The sequence below is a fragment of the Mus pahari genome, chromosome 5 (assembly GCF_900095145.1).
Source record: "Mus pahari chromosome 5, PAHARI_EIJ_v1.1, whole genome shotgun sequence".
Classification (NCBI taxonomy): Eukaryota; Metazoa; Chordata; class Mammalia; order Rodentia; family Muridae; genus Mus; species Mus pahari.
Genome location: NC_034594.1, coordinates 47998677 through 48018064, shown reverse-complemented (window position 1 = coordinate 48018064; position 19388 = coordinate 47998677).

Sequence of the window (19388 nt, the reverse complement as noted above, 5' to 3'; positions counted from 1 at the left end):
ATTCTCATGTGCACTTCATTGGCTCTCTAGATCAATTTGGAAGTGAGATATTTCTTTTTTTTTCTTTTTTCTTTCTTTCTTTCTTCTTCTTCTTCTTTTTTTTTTTTTTTTTTTTTTTTTTTTTGACCAGGCTGGCCTCAAACTCAGAACTCTGCCTGTCTCTGGCTCCCAAGTGCTAGGATTAAAGGCGTGTGCCACCACCGCTCTTTCTTTAAAGTTGAAATACTCCTAAAAGGAGTAGATGTAGATTGCTGCCATTTTTGTGACCTTGACAACAGAGACAGCCATAAAAGCCAGATTTTAGCTCCATTGATGTTTCTAGAACTTTGTATAAGACTAATTTCAACTAAAGCTTGTTCCAAACTTCCTTTCAAACCGAAACAAACCATATCTCCAATTCACCAGTGTGCGACAATCTGCATTTTGCAAACTGTCGTGCTACTGTGAAGGAAAACCACACCTACTACCTGTGCTTGCTCTGAAAACTTGCTTCAAAGGGTCCACAGGAAAGAGAACTATAGTAGTAGGTTCTGGGGAAGTACCTTGCATGGGAACCTCAATCTTTCTGCATGCCTCAGCACCTGCTGATGGGCAGACAAAGGAAGTGCTGAACTGATTTAGATAATAACACACCAGAAGAATTGAAACCGCTTTCAAAACTACTTCACTTGGAAAAGTATTTTGCCCCTAAAGGAGTTTCAGAAGCCTCAGAGAGCAAATGCAGTTACCGTATTTACTCAAAAATTTTCTTTGACCTTTTAAAGGGCTTCCCTTTTGCTTCATCTATCTGCTTTTGTGATTCTGAGTTGGTTTTGTCGCTTTTTAATTTTTTTTGTTTTGTTTTTTTTTGGTCTTCAGTATGTTCTCATCAACACCCTTCATGAGGAACTAAAGCTGTAACTCTCTACATAGAAAGTAAAAACATCACTAAACAATACTGTTATGATATGACAATCCAGAATGCACTTTGTCCTGAAACCAAAGTATTTGCTAAGTGACAAAAGCCCCTACTTTAAGTAGGAAAGATATTAGATTATATCTAAAGCACAGGGTTTTGTTTCTTTTGTTTTTTTGTTTTTTTTTTTTGTTTTTTTGTTTTGTTTTGTTTTTAACTTTGTATTCTTGGAGACATTCTTTTTGTTTTGGAAGAAACCTTGGTCCTCACTCAAGATGCATTACTAGCCAAGGTGTTATCACTCTCTGGAAGACAGTAGTGGTCCAAACCTCTCTCTCTCTCTTTTTTTTTAGGATTGGTCTACATCTCTAGTCACGATTTTTTTGAAGTTTTATTAGTATGTCTTCCATTGTAGAAATGCTACATAATTTACTCAAAGGCGTGTTTTCCAGGCTAAGAAGGTAGATGCTTAGACAGCTTGCACTTAGGATGTGTTCTTAAACACAATTACTGCTCATTCCACTCAAAGTCTAAGAGAATATGAGCTCAACCCCCTCTAAACCAATATTAAATTACTGAAATCTCAAGCCAACTTAAAACAGTTGAATTTTTTATCATGGTTTCCTTTCTTTCAAATTTTGTATCTTTTATTTCCGTTTCCAGAATTAGGGCAGGTAGAGTGGTCAGTAGAAGAGTTGAGTTGCTCTATCAATCTGTTTTGTTAAAGATTTAGTCTTTTTTTTTTTTCTTTCCGTGCTGCTAAGTAACATTTAATTATTAGTACATATATACCAAAGCTACCTACACCTTGTACGTGTTTCTGATAGTAGAATATGGCAGCTCCAGTGCACGAATGGATCACCTACTAGAGCTATTGCTCTCTCTGGCCCATTTTTCCAGAGATTGTCCCCATAGCTCTCAAGTCCTCTAGAGTCTCTAGAATCACGATTAATCTCCTGTGTTGGAAGAAACATCTCCAGAGGCTAAGTTCCTCCCAAGGTCCTCTGCTCTGTTAGGCAGTCTTCCCTGTGACTCTTTTTTCCTGATACAAGGCACTGCCTCCAGGGGGTCATACAGGTGACTTTAGGCAAGATGGTCACGGCACTGTTCAGCTAGACTGGAACACTATTGAGAACAAAAGAAATATTCTGATCATTACTCCAATGTTGCTTTTCATTTATGCCAAGCTATAATAGTGACAAGACTGCAGCTTTCTTTTCAAATGTGCATAAAGATAATAAGAATAGTAAATAATGCCCTGAGTGTTAGTCAGACAAAAAAAAATTGGGAAATACATCCCTAATCACTAATTGTCTATGGGATATATTAGTGTCATGATCAGTTAATAAATAGAGTGAAGAATGTTGAAGAGTCAATAAACTAGCTTGAGATTGGTATTTAAGCTCCATACTCTATGACTAAGCAATCTATTTTTTTCTACTGAGAAGTAAAAGTTTAATTTTCCCCGTGGTCTAAAACTTTCTGATTTCCTCTTAAATTAATAAAAGGTACAATAATTTCTGACCTGATGTGAGGCAGACTCCATGTCATTTGGTGCAGTTTAATATGTTCTTGGCTGAGGGTATTAACTCCCACCTGGGATTTTCTCATTGCTCCCTCACAGCACCTGTGTCTTGCTATTCTTTCTAGATAGAGCTTCTTCTCTTCCATCCACCACCCATGGCTTTTCTTACTTTCTGGTGTCTGTGGTTATTCTGGTTTATACATTTACATTTAAAAATTTAGAGCTAAGACCCACAAATAGAAAACATACAGAATTTGTCTTTCTGGGTTGGGTTATCTTACTAAGTATAATATTTTGTAGCCCCAATCATTTACCTTCAAATTCCATGATTTTGTTTTTCTTTTTTTTTAAAAAAAAATTAATAAATTAAATTTGTTTTGAACTTGCGTTTTATATAATACATCCTGATCAATCAAGATTTGTTCTCCTTTGTTTCCTCCCACTTCCTCCCCACTCATTCAACTCTACATTTTCTTTCTAATAAATAAACATATAAATAATAAAAGACCAAAGCTAGAATGAAACAAAACAGAGACAAAAATGAAAAAAAAAAAGAGCATGAGAAGCACATAAGCCCACAGAGACATGAACACAAAGAAAACCTGCAGAAACATACAAATGAACACCATAACATGTAAGCAAAACAACAGCAACAAAAACAGTAATAAAATACCCAGAAAAAGCACTATGAGATAACAAACAAATAAATAAGCAGATACCATCTCCAATTACCATTGAGTGCATTTTGCTTTGACCATCTACTAAGCATGGGGAACTTTAATGTGATTTGTATACCCCACGAGACTCCACTGGAGAAAACTAAGCTCCTCTTTACAAGCAGTTGTCAATCAGAGATAGTTTCTTGGTTAGGGATGGGATCATGCATGCTCACTCCTCTAGGAACTGGGACGCCTCTTGCTTGGACCTGTGATGCTGCCAAAGTCTCTTTGAGTTCATAGATACACCAGTCCTGTTGTTTCTGGAAAGCATTGTTTCATTGGCATCATCTGCTCCCTTTTGCTCTTACAGTCTCTGCCTCTTTTTCTAGAAATTTTGCTGAGCCTCAAGGGTAGAGGTTTGATGGAGACATTCCATTTAGGACTAGGCATTCTGAGATGTCGTGCTCTCTGAACATTGCCCATTTGTATGTCTCTGAATTGTTCCTGTGTACAGTTGGAAACTTCTTTGATGGTGGCTGAGCAAGATACGGGCATAGCAGAGTGTCTTTAGGAGTCATTATATTGCTACATTTCTTTAACAGACAATAGAATCAGTTTGATTTTCCTCTGTCCCTGGCCAATCTAGTCCCAGGTTCTTCACCACCCAAGCAGTGTTAGGCATGGGTTCCATCTCATAGCGTGGACTGTAAACTCAAACATATAATGCTTGGTTACTCCCACAGTTTTTGTGTCATGATTCCACCGGCATATTATCCATTCAGGCCACCACTGCAAGACAGAAGGGTTTATAGCAGGCTTCACACTTACCTTTCTTTTCTGGTAGCATACTGAGGATAAAGTTCTGGGAAGATTTTTGTTTCTCTTTAGAGCTGATTACAATTCCCCGGTCTACTTGGTTTTAAATACTTTTATATCCAAGCACTCTTGAAAAATTTGGAAAACCCCGATAAACAAAAAGATGCAGTAAGGCAAAGAAATTAAAGTCAGCCATAAGATATAACGCTTGATCACAAGCCCATAAATATACAAAAATTGATTATAAAACTGGTCATTTAAATCATTAAAGGAAAAAAAAAAGGAAGCACTAGTGAAGACTCCTGAGCAAAGGCATATTGTACCCTCACTTGCCAAGTTCAGTGGGTGACCTTGCACGACTTTGGGTCACAACCTCCGATTTCAAAGGCCAATTTGAAGCCAAGTGTCTCCAAAAACCAAATGCCTCTGTGGGTGATAACATCTTGTCTTCAAAATATGACTATACTGTCTCAAGTTTTTTTCCATCACTACCTCATTTTTCCCGTGTCAAAACTGGAACAGCCTTTGGGTCCCTTGTTCTTGGTTCCCTTTTAATTGAAGGAGAACAGACTTTAGGAAGTAACTCGCAACTGAATGAGAAGGCCTGAGTTCCTAAAGTAAAGAATTCATTGCTAACTCTGGTCATCCATTGGTACCTCCGTTACAGGACAAAGAGATGGTTTGGCAAGCAAGGGAAGATTTGCTCCTTGATTATCTCTTCTAGAGCTTCTCTTCCCACGTAGCTCCCAGTCTAATACTTATATGCCCAGTCATTCTCTATTTGGAAGATTATATTTTGATTTGCAGAAAAAAATAAAAGGAATGCATAACGAAAGGGGATATGCATGCTATACATCACTCATAATTCCAACTGGAATAAGAAATAAACAGCTTACAAAATAACCTACTTGTTCATTGACAATCAATAGTAGTTACTTCACAACACATATTTTGGGTCATCTTTGAGGGGCATGCCACCATAAGAAGAATTTTATAAACGAGACAAGGGACTCAGCCAGACCATTGCCTTTTGAATGAACTTTTATCTCAGGACGATTTGTTGAAATTATCCTACTTCCTCATAATAATCACAGAGCTGACTTTCGAATAGATCCCTTTGGTTGTTCTCTCTGAGACTCTAAAGAGGCAAAGAGGCAGTAACTGCCCTTTTTTTTTTTTTTTTTTTTTTTGGTTCAGTTTCTAAAAATACACCTGGTAATATGATTCACCAACTACTATGCATCCCCCACACAAAGAGACTGGATTGTTGGGGCCACAAAAATCTGGTTTTGAGGGGGTGCTGTCTGGTTTCACAGCCTCTACTCCCTTTCCTTTTGACTGGAGGCTTGTCACAGGCACCTCTGAGCAGCTTTTCACAATGCAGCTAAGATGTGGTTTCGCACAGAGCTTTGGGAAAGGTGGAGAGGCAGGGAGAAGAAACTTCCCTCTAGTCAATTGGCAGAACAGCATTTGAAAGGTTACACACCACCCACACATTCCTTTTAGATGATCAAAGGCTCACAGGAGGTCATGGAAGGAGAGAAAAGGAGAGAGAGAGAGCCTGGAAGAATTTTTTTCTTTAATTCCCTGAATTGCAATTCTTGCTGAGTAAGGCACAAATTGTGACTTAAAAAAAAATTCTTTCGGGATAGCATTTGAAATGTAAATAAAGAAAATAATAATAATAATAAAAATAAATAAAATTTAAATAATAAAAAAAAGTTCTTTGGGAACTTTCTGGATTGAAGGAAACAAACGTTCAGTTGATTCAAATTGATATGGCTGAAATGTACAAGACAATCTGCTGCACCACATTCAATGTGATTTGTTTGTTTGTTTATCAAATTATCTTTAAGTGTGTTCTTGCGGAGGCTCAGACCCAGAGTTTTTCACATACAACTAGAGTAGGCTTTATGGAGCTACCCCATCAGCCCCACAAAATCTTTTAAGTGTAATTTTCACTATTACTTTTGCTTTAAATCCTTTTCTTTAGGTTTAAATTCCATGTGCTTTTTTTGCTTCCTCGTTTTAATAGAATATTACAAACTTGTTATCTTATATTTCTGGCCCATCCCAAATGAGGAAGTAGTTGGCATTTATGAGAAATGTGTTTGGACATGATTTTCTTACCCATCGGTGGTTTCTATCTCAAGCCCTGTGTTTTGTGTGGGCCTTAGATTTGCATGAATATTGAATCAATCCCCCCTACCCCCCCAGCTTTCTTTTGGTCCTCAACTCCTTTTCATCAGATAGACATGTTCTCTCATCTCTGTTTTCCCAGTAATGTATACCTTGGTTAAAAGTATTCATGCCCATTTTGCTTGCTGGCCTCACCCTGACATTGACATCCCCTCAAGGGAAGAGAGTCTCTTCCATATCTTTGTATCCCTATCTCCTAGCTAACGACCTGACAGGTAATGGATGCTTAATAAATATTTGTTGAAAGAATTAATAGACTATTCTTCATTTGCAAGGCCCTAGGCTTAGATTGTGGGGTTATGATTATTACTTTCTTTAACACTCTCTACCAGGTGCTGGTGGCTGGGGGCCAGGGTTTTCCCTTGTTGTCTAATCCCTCTTTGCCCTGTGTTTGTTCTGTGCTCCTTCCCTTGTCCCTGTTGCCCGGGTCTACACACAAACACAGGACCCATGTCACAACAGAGGAATGCCATCAGAAACGCCTTAAAAGGTGCTTCAAACTCCTAGTTAGAGGGATAGCCACAGCAGGTTTTTACTTGACTCTAGTGAACATTCCTTGTCTGTACATTGCAGGTGGTAATCTAAACAAGCTATTTTCCCGTCTCTTCGTCTCCAGTTAAAAGGATCAGAGTCTTAGCTACACTTCTGGCACTTTTTAAAAATCAGCTAATCCCAATGTCTCTCTCAGTTGTTCCTAATTTTAGGATATTATTCTTCCAATACAACACCAGTTTTAGAAAGATAAAGCATTTATTGATGTCTGCTTTTGGTCAGGACTTTTGGAATACCATTCCTATTGGCAGCAAGTACTTTTATTTTCTTTTTTAAAAGAGTCATTATATTTTAAAGTGTGTGTGGGGGGGGGGCGGGGGCCAATGGATGCGAGTGCAGGTGTCCGTGGAGGTCAGAAGAAGGCATTGAGTTCTAGTATGAACCACACTTGTGCTCTCTGTAAGAGCAGGATATTCTCCTTAAGTGCTGAGCTGTCTCTCTGCGCCTCCTTCTCAGAGTATGATCTGACCAGAGTCCATATTGCTGTTGTTAGCAGTGTGACAGGCTTTGAAAGATGATGACAGTCTCTGCTAAGCTTGCAACTTGACAACTTCCACTGCATTAGATTTACCCAAACCCATCTGTTTCCCTTACTTTATTTCCTCAGACACTTTGGAAAATTATTATGTTATCTATTCAAAAGATAGCTGGCCATATTTTGAAAGAAATTTCATCTTATTTGTGAAACTATACAGTATAGTTTAAGGATGTGCCCTTATTTGCCAAAGATGCACTTTTTTATTTATCTGCAAGGCATAAGTGCGCGCGCGCACACACACACACACACACACACACACACACATATACACACACACAATTTCCTATTTGTTTGGAGTATAAGATTAAAGACACATATGCCTGAAGCGGTTCACAGAGCCCCACCCTTTACAGAGGATCTATTGGCAGCTGATAGTTACAGGAGGAGGCGAATCAGTTTTCATCAGAAGGGTTGCACTTGGGAGATTATTCATGTTCCACGGATAGCCCTAAACCCATGTGCATACTGGAAGCAACGACTAGAAGCTCTGCCTTAAAGAAAAAGTTGCTGGGTGGGCAGGGGAGGATATGCTAAAAATATATTGTATACATATGAAATTCTCAAATGACTTATCAAATATGCATGCGTGCCTTAATGGATTGCTTGTGATCCACTACTTTTCATAAAGACTTTGAATAAATAGATGAGAAAATTTTACTAAAATGATCTAGTTGATAAAATAGTAAGCGATTACATGGCAAACTAAAATAAAATAAACTATGGAACTTAAACCATTATTCTCTAGAGTACATGGAATGAAAGAGACCAGAACACTCATGTCACTTTCATGAGAAGAAGAGCTTAGCACCTTCTGCCTGAACAAAACTACTTGTTTTGCTAGGGAAGCCTCAGAGGCTAATTTCTTAGGGAACAAGAGGAGGTGAGAAGGTACTGGAGAGATCCGAAGAATGAACAAGGCCACAATGTTATTCCCTAAAGTTAAGGCCACACTCATGTGATTTCTTCCCAGAGATCCTCTTTCCCTTCCTAACCTGGTTCAGAGTACCTCTGATAGAAGGAGTGGGTTGATAGATGGTGAAGCAAAAGGAGTCACAAAAGTCATCTGGTAGAGAATGTATGGAAGATTGGAAGCAGTGGTCACATGTTAGTGACTGAAAAGAAGAATGAGAAACCTTTCCGTTACCTGTGAGCTGTCTGCTTGCTACACATTAACTCAGCAATGCACGTAAGTAGTCCATCCCAATGCCCCTTCCACAGTATTTAGTAAACTTGGATCCCTGACTTCTATTTGCCAAGCGCCATAGAAACCCCACCTGAAGAATTGTGGACACATAGAAATCAATGTATAGCAAGAGTAAACTTAGTAAATAGAAGGAGGTTTCTTCAAGGAGAAGATGTCAGGTTCAGAACAAAATGTAAAGGGGCAAGTACATTGGCCCATATAGTGACTATAAAGTAGAGGAAGAATGAGTTGGGGACAAATGCTGGAGAACTGAAATTATCCTCAGTATCAAAGGTAGAGGTAGGTCTCAATCTGATCGCACAAATGTAGAGCACAGAGTAGAATTTTGGGCACCCTCATGGTCACACATAAAAACATTGTCATCTTTATTGTAGGCTGTTTCCTGCATTCTAATATATGCCTTAAGCAATGTGTTTACATTCTAAAATTGGCAAGCCGTCAGTCGGGGGTTTCTTTGATGTATGCAAAATGCCTTAGCTTTTGCTGGAAGAGAACCTCTACTGCCCATTCCCAAGCTTTGTTCTGATCATCAACAGGTCGCCGATGAAGGCGGTCTGCTCCAAGTGACACTATTCAGACTGTGCTGAGCCTCTGTTGCACAGAGACAAAAAGGGCTTTGAAGTGACCCTGCAGAAGCATCCAGCAACTCAACTGACTGCTGTACAGAGCTCCTGAAATTGTATTATGGGGAACCACCACTTAATGGTCCCCTCCTTGACTTTTATTTATAAAATTCAACTTTGTACTTTTATTCTAGTCTGGTAAAATGACTTATTATAGGTATCTGAGACAACCTTTTATCTGTCTTTACAGTGACAAAGTCACTAGAATGTCTTATTTTCAGATTAACTATCTGGAGCAAGCTCTCGCCCCTCCATTCATGCTTCCTTCTAACACTGATGCTTCTCCCTGTCACAGTTTTGCTCTACAGAGTGTTAGCAACTCCTTTTGGGGGTGACGCAGAGCAGAAGGAGACACAGACTGGCTCTACCTGCTAGAGGAACGGTGTTCTTTCCTGATAGAACTCTGCCATGCTAAAGAGGAAAGCCAAAGCATCCAGTGAATATTTGGATACTGTATTGTTATTTAGCAGGGCTAATTGATTGGAAAATTGAAAATTTTCAACTGCATAGATGCATTTTCTTTTTTATTCCTAATAGATATTTTAAAGAGTAAGAATAATTAAACCAGTCAGCCATGTCCTTAAATTAAGAAGTGGGCACCCTTTAAATCAGCATGTAGATATTTGCTATCCCAGTGGGTATACTGTGGCTCTCATTTGAAAATACCGAACACAGCCAATGGTACCAGTACTTGAAAGAGTCTTCTTTTGCCTTCATTCTCCTGCTCTTTCAACTCCAGTGTACTAACTGCCTATCTTAACTGCTCCAACCCATGGTTTTATTAGTCTATTGAATATTTTCTGAAACAGTAAAGGGTAAATAGAATTGGTAACCCACTTTATAAGTGAGGAGCCAGAGAGAGTCAGGATAACCTGTCGAAAAGCTAGTATGACAGAGTAGGATACAGCAATACTGCGACATATGACCTCTAAATGAAGTCATTTTCCAGAGAGATGGAAGCCCATGAGTGGGTTTCTTCAATTTTGGCTTCTTGGGCTTTTTAATAAACTGCACTGTGGTAAAAGGATTGTCTTCTTAAAGAAAAGGAAAAGTAAATAAAAGGAAAGGAAGATTGAAAGAAAACTTAAAAAGAGAAAAACACAAATACTCTGGGAGCAGACACCCTCCAGCGACTGTCTACGAGATCGGCCTACAGCTATGAATTAAATTGTATTGGCCATTGTGTGGGCCCCGATATTTTCCTGTCAACAGTCTGGCAGATACTTTCTGATTTGCAACTGAAAACAGTTTCACAGGTATCTAACCATGTGCAAGCACGAAAACTGACACAAGAAGGGTCAGAGGAGAGGTAGAAAGGATGTACTTACGGTGGAGTGGGGCTCTCCCAGGTGCAGGTGGAGTAAGTGATATTTTCAGCAAAGAGAATGCAGACAGAAGCTCTCGGAAGCCAAGAAAGTGTCCAAGAGCACTGAGTGGCAGAGATAGAGATGCGGCAAAAGTGAGACTGGCACAAGGGGAGCAGCATCTTTAGAGTTTAGGCTTGGAAGATCAATATCCCATAACTCTGGACAGTGGGTCATGGCAGATTAAGGAGGGATGGATGGAGAATGGAGGAAGGGAGAGAGGGAGGGAGAGACGGAGAGGGGAAGAGACAGATTCAGAGACAGAGAGAGGTAGAGAGTGAGCAGACAAGGACCCGGACAGGATATCATTCGACAACATGGACTGACAGGAGGAGTGGCAGTATGCTTTTTGATAGGCGACGTGTGATTTTCCTAAATGATATCAGGAATGTATATGTTCTATCATTAGTAATCACTATAATATTTAGGGAAAGTTTGATTTTGAGATTGGGCTAAACGAGTTGATAGCTCATTTCTACCTTGGCACATGTGCACCACTGCCAATATGTAAATTTGGAGATGATTTTTCTCCTATCACAATGTATGGTCAGAAAGAAGCATTTGAAATTGCCTGTGGTAGCCGGGGAGGTAGCTCAGTGGTGGAGCACTTTCCTACACTCCTGAGGCTCGGAGTTGTTTGATAAGGGAAAATGTTATAAACATATCTGGAAGTGATTCCCCAGAAGAAATAGCAGGTGACAGAATAAAAACCAGCCTCTGAATATGAAGCAGTTTTGAAAAATTTTTTTTGCCTTTTCTATAAGTAGATTTTTTTTATCTAACTCTTGTTTAATTAGAAAAATATTTGGTATGTGTACAAAGGAGACTGATAAGGAGCTTGAACCTTTCACATGGATCTAACCTCATTTTAGCACTGTGCTAGTCTAACTAAAAGGTGAGCTATGCAATGTGCAAAAATTATGTTGAGGCAAGCTGAGTCTGGAGTATGAAACTTCCTTCCCTTGACCCTCTCCTTTATCAGTTCCTAATGGCTTTCCATGCTTCATCTTACTGCTTGCTTTTTCTTCTGGGAAAACTGAAGGGTGATCTGTTATGTTCTGGCTCTTTCCTCTGCCCCACTAACGCTGGTACAAAATCCTCACAGAAACAGTGTGGCTGGTTAATTAGCATGGTGTTTTCCTTGTAGGGACTTTTCCAATTCCCATGTTATATTAACTCCCCTAAGATTTTATGGTTCTTGTAGGTCTACAGACAGTTCGACTCAACAATAACTTTTACCACCTACAGCCAAAGATACGTATTGCCTGACCTCTCTTCAGAAGCAGCTGTTCTGTTTCTTATCTCCCTTAGCCGCACTAATGCTAATTTCTCCCTGCACCATTCTGTGTCGTTTTTCTGCACTTGGGCCATTCAGAGGCACTCCGTTTCTTCTATTTCTGATGGCCACAATTGCCTAATATCTTATTATGCACCACTATCAGTTCAGTTTTACCAAGGCATTTAGTGTGTAGCAGTCAGAGAGACAAAATGGTCTGGACGTAGCACTTTATTGAAACAGGCACACACTTTATTGATGACTTTGGTTTGAAAATCTCTTCCAAGCAAAACTGTCTCCTGATACATTCTTCGGAGAAGAGAGGTGAGCTCACATCCACCGATACTGCCCACATAGACTGTTAGTTATCCTGTGTTCTGTGTGCACCTCAGCCCCTACATTTCCTCTTGCCAGAGACCCCTGCTTTTATTCACATCCCTTGACATTTATTCTTTCTTCATGCCAGATTGGCAGTGCCTGGATTCTTGTCCAGGAAGCTAGTGTCCAAATCATCCTTATGAGTTAACAATACATTCACATTCAAAAGATAAGCCGATAAATGAGAATCTCCCCTTAGGTCCCGAATTCCCATGAGTGATGGTTTATCTTGACTTAGAACCTCCAGGCAAACACACATCTGGATGTGTTTATGAAGGCATTTACTGAAAGGTTTAACTGGAGGGCCAGCCCTTGGTGTGAACAGTAAGATCCATAGGCTGGGGTCCAATACTAAGTAAAAACAAACAAACAAACAAACAAACAAAACAAAAAACCGAGAATGATGAACAGGAACACCAGCCTTCCTCTCTTTGCTTCATGACTATAGAAGAAAACATGAATAGGTGCCTCATGCCTCTGCCACTGTGCCTTCCTTGCCTCGGTAGTCTGTGTTCTTTCTTTAAGAGTAAGCCAAAACAAACCCTTCCTCGCCTGAGGGGTTTCTTGTTGGGTTTTTATACAACATGAAAAGTGTGGATACACTCTTGATGTTTGTGGGACTGTGCTAGTATAATAAAGGTCCGGTCTGGAACCCCCATCTTTCACATCAGCATACTTGATGTGGTGAATGGACTCATGAATGGGTAAGTTGGTTGGACTACAGCCCCACCTTTTTTCCCACCCACATTCCATTTTTAAAATTCCACTGGAAAAATCCGATAAGCCCAAGAGACAATTAAAAAAGGTGAGGGAATGTCTGGCTGTTCCTTTCGCACCCCCTGCGAGGCACTGTGTGACAAAACCAGAAAAGAATCTCAACCTCTGGAAGTGCTGCGTTGTCTGATATTTGGGCATTAAAAAAGCTCCAGTCATATTATTCTATCTTTCAAGTGTGATGTATGAAGGTGAGAAAATAAGGTCTTAGTTTCAAGACTCCTTGCCCCAGTGCAAATTGAAAACCGTGGGCCTTGGTTGATAAACAAACATGAGAGAGAGAGCCTTCATTTAGAAAGGGTGGGACACCAGTAAAACTTGCGTTCAAGTGTTTTTCTTTCGCTGGTGACCTGTTTATGTAGAGGGCAGCCTGAAATGCCCGTGACTCTGTTAATCCTCACTGTGGTGCAGGGCTGGGAACTCAAAGCATGCCCCCACACAATTCTCCTTTGGTTCTTGTCATGAACACCATAAGCTTTAGCTCCTGTCACTCTCTCACACTGGAGCTGCATAAGCTTGCTGTTCTTGGAACAATTCCCCAGGCCCCTCCTTCCCTTGGAGCCCTTGAACTGTTATTTCTTGTTATGGAGTGTTCTCCCCACTGCTTTCCTTGCTGCCCTCTTCGTTTATATCCTGTTCCCCCACTTACATCTTGTTCTCCAAGGAAGTGTTCTTTGGGCTCCCCCGTGATGCTCCTCACTATTCCTCTCTATTTGTTCTCCTTAACCATCTTCATGGGATCCTTAGGAAGCAGTTCCAAATCATTTTACCCCTTGTTTGTCTTCTACAGATACACTGGAGACGGATGGAAGTAGGGATTATGCCTGAGATGATACTTGCTGACAATCCTAGAACATACTAGGTTCTTAGCAAATGCTGAATGCATTGTGGCACAGCAAGCTCTTGAGCTCCTAACTCACCAATAGGGAAACAAGACTCAAGTTCATCACATGACTTGCCCACCTCTGACGCTGGCACTCGACAGGAGTAGAAATGGATGTAGAAGGGAAGACATTTGCTCATGATTAAACGGAGATGTGTTTTGCTTTAGTCTTTCTTTACCTTATTCTTTTATCTCTGTGGTTTGGATGAGATGAGCAGGTGGAACTGATTGAAAGCACAGGAGGAAGGGACTTGTGGGTGGGAATGGCTGCTTATTTTGTATCCATTTCTGGTGGATAGCTACTGAGCACAGACCAGTTCCAATTGGCATGATAGATTTCAGTGCATCGATTCAGGAAATTACCACTGCTAAATAGTTTTATAAACTATGTAGTGGACAGTGTTGGTGTGTGCACAGTATATATATATATATATATATATATATATATATATATATATATATATATATATATATGCATAAATTCATATATACATGCAGTTTGATTTCCCAGAACTTATTTGGCAGAATTTCCAAAAGTTCACAAATAAAGGGCAATACTTTTAGACACAACCTACTTTGATACATCTATTTTTGTTTATATATCTGGAATGACAAGCAATACTTGTACTTTGCAATCTTCAAATCTCCATCAGTGCCTTTGCGTCTAATCATGACTGGTTGGTAAGGGTGTGAACTTCTGACACCTAAGTATGGGCATCTCCACAGCAGCTCTCAACAAATAGTCTCCAGCTAAACGGGTGTGTCTGGGACTGTCACTAACTTTCATGCGTAATCAGGGCCCCATGGTTATGGGCAGATCACCTCATCTCTCACTCTACCAGGAATGACTTGGGTTCCTGAGAGATGTCATAAGGATCTGAGTCAACAGAGCCCCAGCTACTTCTGAACATTGGTGTGGTATTTCTGATGCAGTTTCCCTGGTCATTGTTAAATATAATAATATACTCCTAATATTTCTTTTATTTTAGCTAAAATATATAAGCACATACTACTTTTAGACTCGATATCTCTTCATAAATCCAAATTTTTATTCTTCTCTCATATATTACATCCTGACTGCAGTTTCTCCTCCTGTGGTGGTTAGAATATGCTTGGCCTGGGTAGTGTCACTATTAGGAGGTGTTGTGGCCTTGGTGGAAGGAGTGCGTCACTATGGGAGTGGGCTTAGAGACCCTCCTCCTAGCTTCCTGTTTGCCTTCAGGACAAGATGTAGAAATCTTAGCTCCTCCAGCTCCATGCCTGCCTGGATATAGCCATGCTTTCTGCCATGATGATAATGGAATGAACCTTCAGAACTTGTAAGTCAGCCCCAATTAAATGTTATCCTTTATAAGAGTTTTCTTGGTCATGGTGTTTATTCACAGCAGTAAAACCCTAAGACACCTTCTTTCACTCCCCTGGTCATTCCCCCTTCCATCTGTCCTCTCTCCCATATTCACTCCCACTCTACCTCCTTTCAGAAAAGAGAAGGCCTCCCAGGGACATCAACTACATATAATAAGCAACAGTAAGACCAAGCATATACATCACATCAAGTCTGTGCAAGGCAAGCGAGTAGGAGGAAAAGGGTTCCACAAAAAGGGTTAAGGACAGTCCCATTCCCATTGTTAAGGTTCTCACAAAAACACTAAGCTACTTTCTCAGCCATAACATATATGCAGAAGACCTAGGACAGACCCTTACAGGCTTCCTGACCTCTAAGAGTTTCCTCAATCTGGGACTATTTATGCACACATATGCAACAGTAAATTTTTGAGGAACTATACTTCAGTTGTGTGTGGCTTATTATTTTGTGAACTTCACTTTTTTTTTATTTTTTTATTAGATATTTTCTTCATTTACATTTCAAATGCTATCTCCAAAGTTCCCTATACCCTCCCCCTCACCCTGCTCCCCAATCCAACCACTCCTGCTTCTTGACCCTGGCATTCCCCTGTACTGGGGCATATGATCTTTGCAAGACCAAGAGCCTCTCCTCCCATTGATGGGCGACTAGGCCATCCTCTGCTACATATGCAACTAGAGACATAGCTCTGGGGATACTGGTTAGTTCATATTGTTATTTCTCCTATTGGGTTGCAGACCCCTTCAGCTCCTTGGGTACTTTCTCTAGCTCCTTCATTAGGGGTCCTGGGAACTTCACTTTTAAACTAAGACTCTTCAATCTAAAATTTAGTTATTAAAACAAATAAAAAAGTAATTGTGTTAGCCTAGGACCTTTCACATTCCTGTCACATTTACAGGTGTCCCATATCAGATTTCTTGCATATCAGGTATTTACATTATAATTCATAACAGTAGATACATTACAGCTATTTCATATATTTATAGCAATGAAATAATTTTATGGTTAGCATCACAAAACATGAGGAACTGTATTAAAGGGTTGCAGCAATAGGAAATGTAGAGACCCAATTATTTAAAGAGTCTAAATTCTTTTGTATCTCAAAAATACAGGAATTGAGATAAAGAATTACGAATAGTGAGCTTTGCAGAGGCCAAAGAAGGAAAAGAGAATTCCACGTAGCTAACATTGGTCTCAAAAAGAGGAATGGGCTTTTCAGGACTAGGAAATGTTAACCTGCTCTGAAGGAAAGCTGAAATTGGTTGAAGAGGTAAAGTTGTCGACAGACACTATAAGGTCATATCAATGATACTCAGCTTAAATTATTACTTTGAGACATGACATATATGACTATATTTAACCTCATGAATTAAATATTGCTGTGATAATTAATTAGATGTCTATCTTAAAAAGCCACGGGTAATCTAATGACTCCTTCCTTATTGGAGGTTAATGTGCATCAGGATGCTTTTGCATCCTATGGAACTAGTGGGAAGGTTCTGTATATGGCAATGAGAAGAGAGTTTGTAACAACTTAAAACATTATGGGATCATTTAATAAAGGATTTCTGGAGTCTATAAAGAAGGCCCCTCATGAATCATCAAATTCTACCCCAGCAATGGAAAGTTAGTGACTACAGCCCTATTTCTTGCTAGAGCCTTGGGAGCCTGGGTTATACACAGGTGGCTTTTCTAATTCACAGCCTGAGGATTTTAACAACATGGTGTCTATGTACACTTGTGTTGCAAGAAATAAGTATATTAGCTGGAACTGCATTGCAACTCAATATGTATTTGTTTTGTGGATAACTAAATGTAGACATGACCTGGTGGGACTATAAATATATTTGGAATGTCCCTGAATTGGCTTCCTTACCTATGTATTTCATCAACTCTTACTTACTTAAAGAGTATTCTTTTGAGGCCCTATGCTCCAGAATATTGATATTTTATTATATACCTCTTTATTAAAGAGATACAGGCTATTGGTTGGGAATCCCTCAACCCTGTCCACCTCCTAGCACCTACACTGAGTGGCATACAGACATCTAAGCCATTGGTGTGTTTGTGTGTGTGTGTGTGTGTGTGTGTGTGTGTGTGTGTATTTATGTGTATACACATGTGCGTAAAGGTCAGAGATGGACATCAGATGTCTTTGACAATCCTTCTCTACCCTATTTTTTGAAACAGGCTTTCTTACTTTGCTTGAAACGTACAGATTCAGCAAGTCTGGCTAGCCAGTAAGCCACACACACACCCCCCCCCAAACCAAGTACATATTATCATGACTGTCTTTTTACACAAAATTCTGAAGATATAAACTCCGATCCTCGTTCTTGTGGGGCAAACACTTTACTGATTGAGCCATCTCTTCAGCTGCTGAGATACTGAGTTTTGTTTTCCTTTCTCTGTGTGGGAGAACTCCTACTGCCAACTCTCAGGGGCCTTCCTCCACCACTGTCTTTGCTGCATTTTCAACCCTTCAGCAAAATAAAATTAACACCTATGAGGAATGAGGAATAAAATCTGATGAAATAAATATATATTTTAATGCTCGAATAAATGTGATTAGTAATACAAACAGCTGTACAGACGTACTACTCTCATGATGATATCAAAGAAGAAAATAGCAGGCGTTTCCATTGAGCAACCAAGGATTGCTTGTGAAGAGATGAACTCCAGGTGAGACATGCCAAAGGAGAAGTCAGTCATGCAGACAGAGGAATGGGACATGAAGATTAATAAAAATCTCCGAAGTAAAAGAGGTTTGTATATGGCAGTCTCTTAAGATTATGATGAAGCAAACTGGGAGGGGAGAGCAGAAAGAAGAGCTCAAGGTTCACCGATAGGCCATTCGGTCAAGGAGTTGAGGGCATGTGGGATGGGGTGGCACAAAAACTGAGCCATCCTAGACCTTGTAAGGCAGGCTGAGTTCAGATTTAAGTTAAGATCAAGCAAGGCAGGAGCAAGGTGCATTTTATGTTATAGTGAAACCATGTTTACTACATTATGGGGAAGAGGTAGGAAGAAGATAAGATTGTAAATAGAAGGTTAACTTTGGAAACTGTTGGAAGCTAGTCTGGGTAGAGGTAGATACAAGTGGAGATTTTGGATGGGGTAGCTTTGTACTTTTGATCTCAAGAAGTAGAATGTAGAAAGGTTCTGTGGGTTGTTTACACAGTAAGCAAAGCACAAGCTACAGTACTGCCAGGTCGCGGGTGCAGAAGAGAAAGAAGAACTTCAAAGGACATTAGAAAATTCTAGGAAGTCCTTAAGATGAGATGAAGATGTGGCTTGATCAGATCCTAGTTCTGCCTGCTTCAGGATACCATGGAAACATGGGAAGCTCTTGTCCTGAAAGTGACAGAGAAGAAGAAGGAGGTCCAAGAGAGCTCACTGTTTTCACAGGATCCCCTTGATCAAGCACTTCTTTTCTCTTGGCCACTCTGCTATGGTAGCTGATTGTCATTGTCAGCTTGACACAGTTTCTAATAACCCTGGGAAGAGAGTCTCAGTGAGGAATATTTTGGATTAGATTGGTGTATGGGCAAGCTTTTGGGAAATGTTCTTACCTGGGCAACCTGAAGTAGGAAGATGCATACTGAATGTGTGCAGCTTCGTTCCCTGGGTTTGAGTACTGCACTGTAGTTATTTACAAAACTGAGCTGAGTTGGTATGCATGCATTCATTTATCTTTGCTCTTGACTGTGGATATAGCTAACCTCTCTCTTTTCACTTAAATTATTCCTTATAATTTTGAGATTATAATTACATTTTTTCTTTCTTCCCTTGCTTCCTCCCAATTCTCCCATATACTCTTGTATCTCTTTCTAATTCATGACTTCACTTTGTCATTAATTGTTATATATGCATATATATGTGTGTTTATATACACACATATTCCTAAATATAGCCCACTTGGTCTGTATAATTTTCTGTGTATGTACCTTTTAGTTGCAGCCTTGACTTCCCCACAACAATGGACTGTTACCTGAAGCCAGACAGTGCATCCCTTCTCACCTGTGTTGCTTTTGGTCAGGGCATTTTATCACAGCAGCAGACAAGAAGCTAGATCACATGCTGAGCATGGCCACTTTAGAGAGCCCTGGAGGAGTCAAAGGTCCTAGCATATGTGGGAATGTGCACTTTACAAATGGGAAGAAATGACATGCTTTTCTAGGAACTCTCTCTGCACACTGCACTCCATTAGGCAGTGGCTGTGTGCCTCCAAAAAGCATCCCATTGGAAAACAAGGCATCTCTCCTGTCTTCTAATATTTTACCATCCAGACTCTAAAAACTTACTCTCTTGGAAGCACCTACTACATTGACCTCCA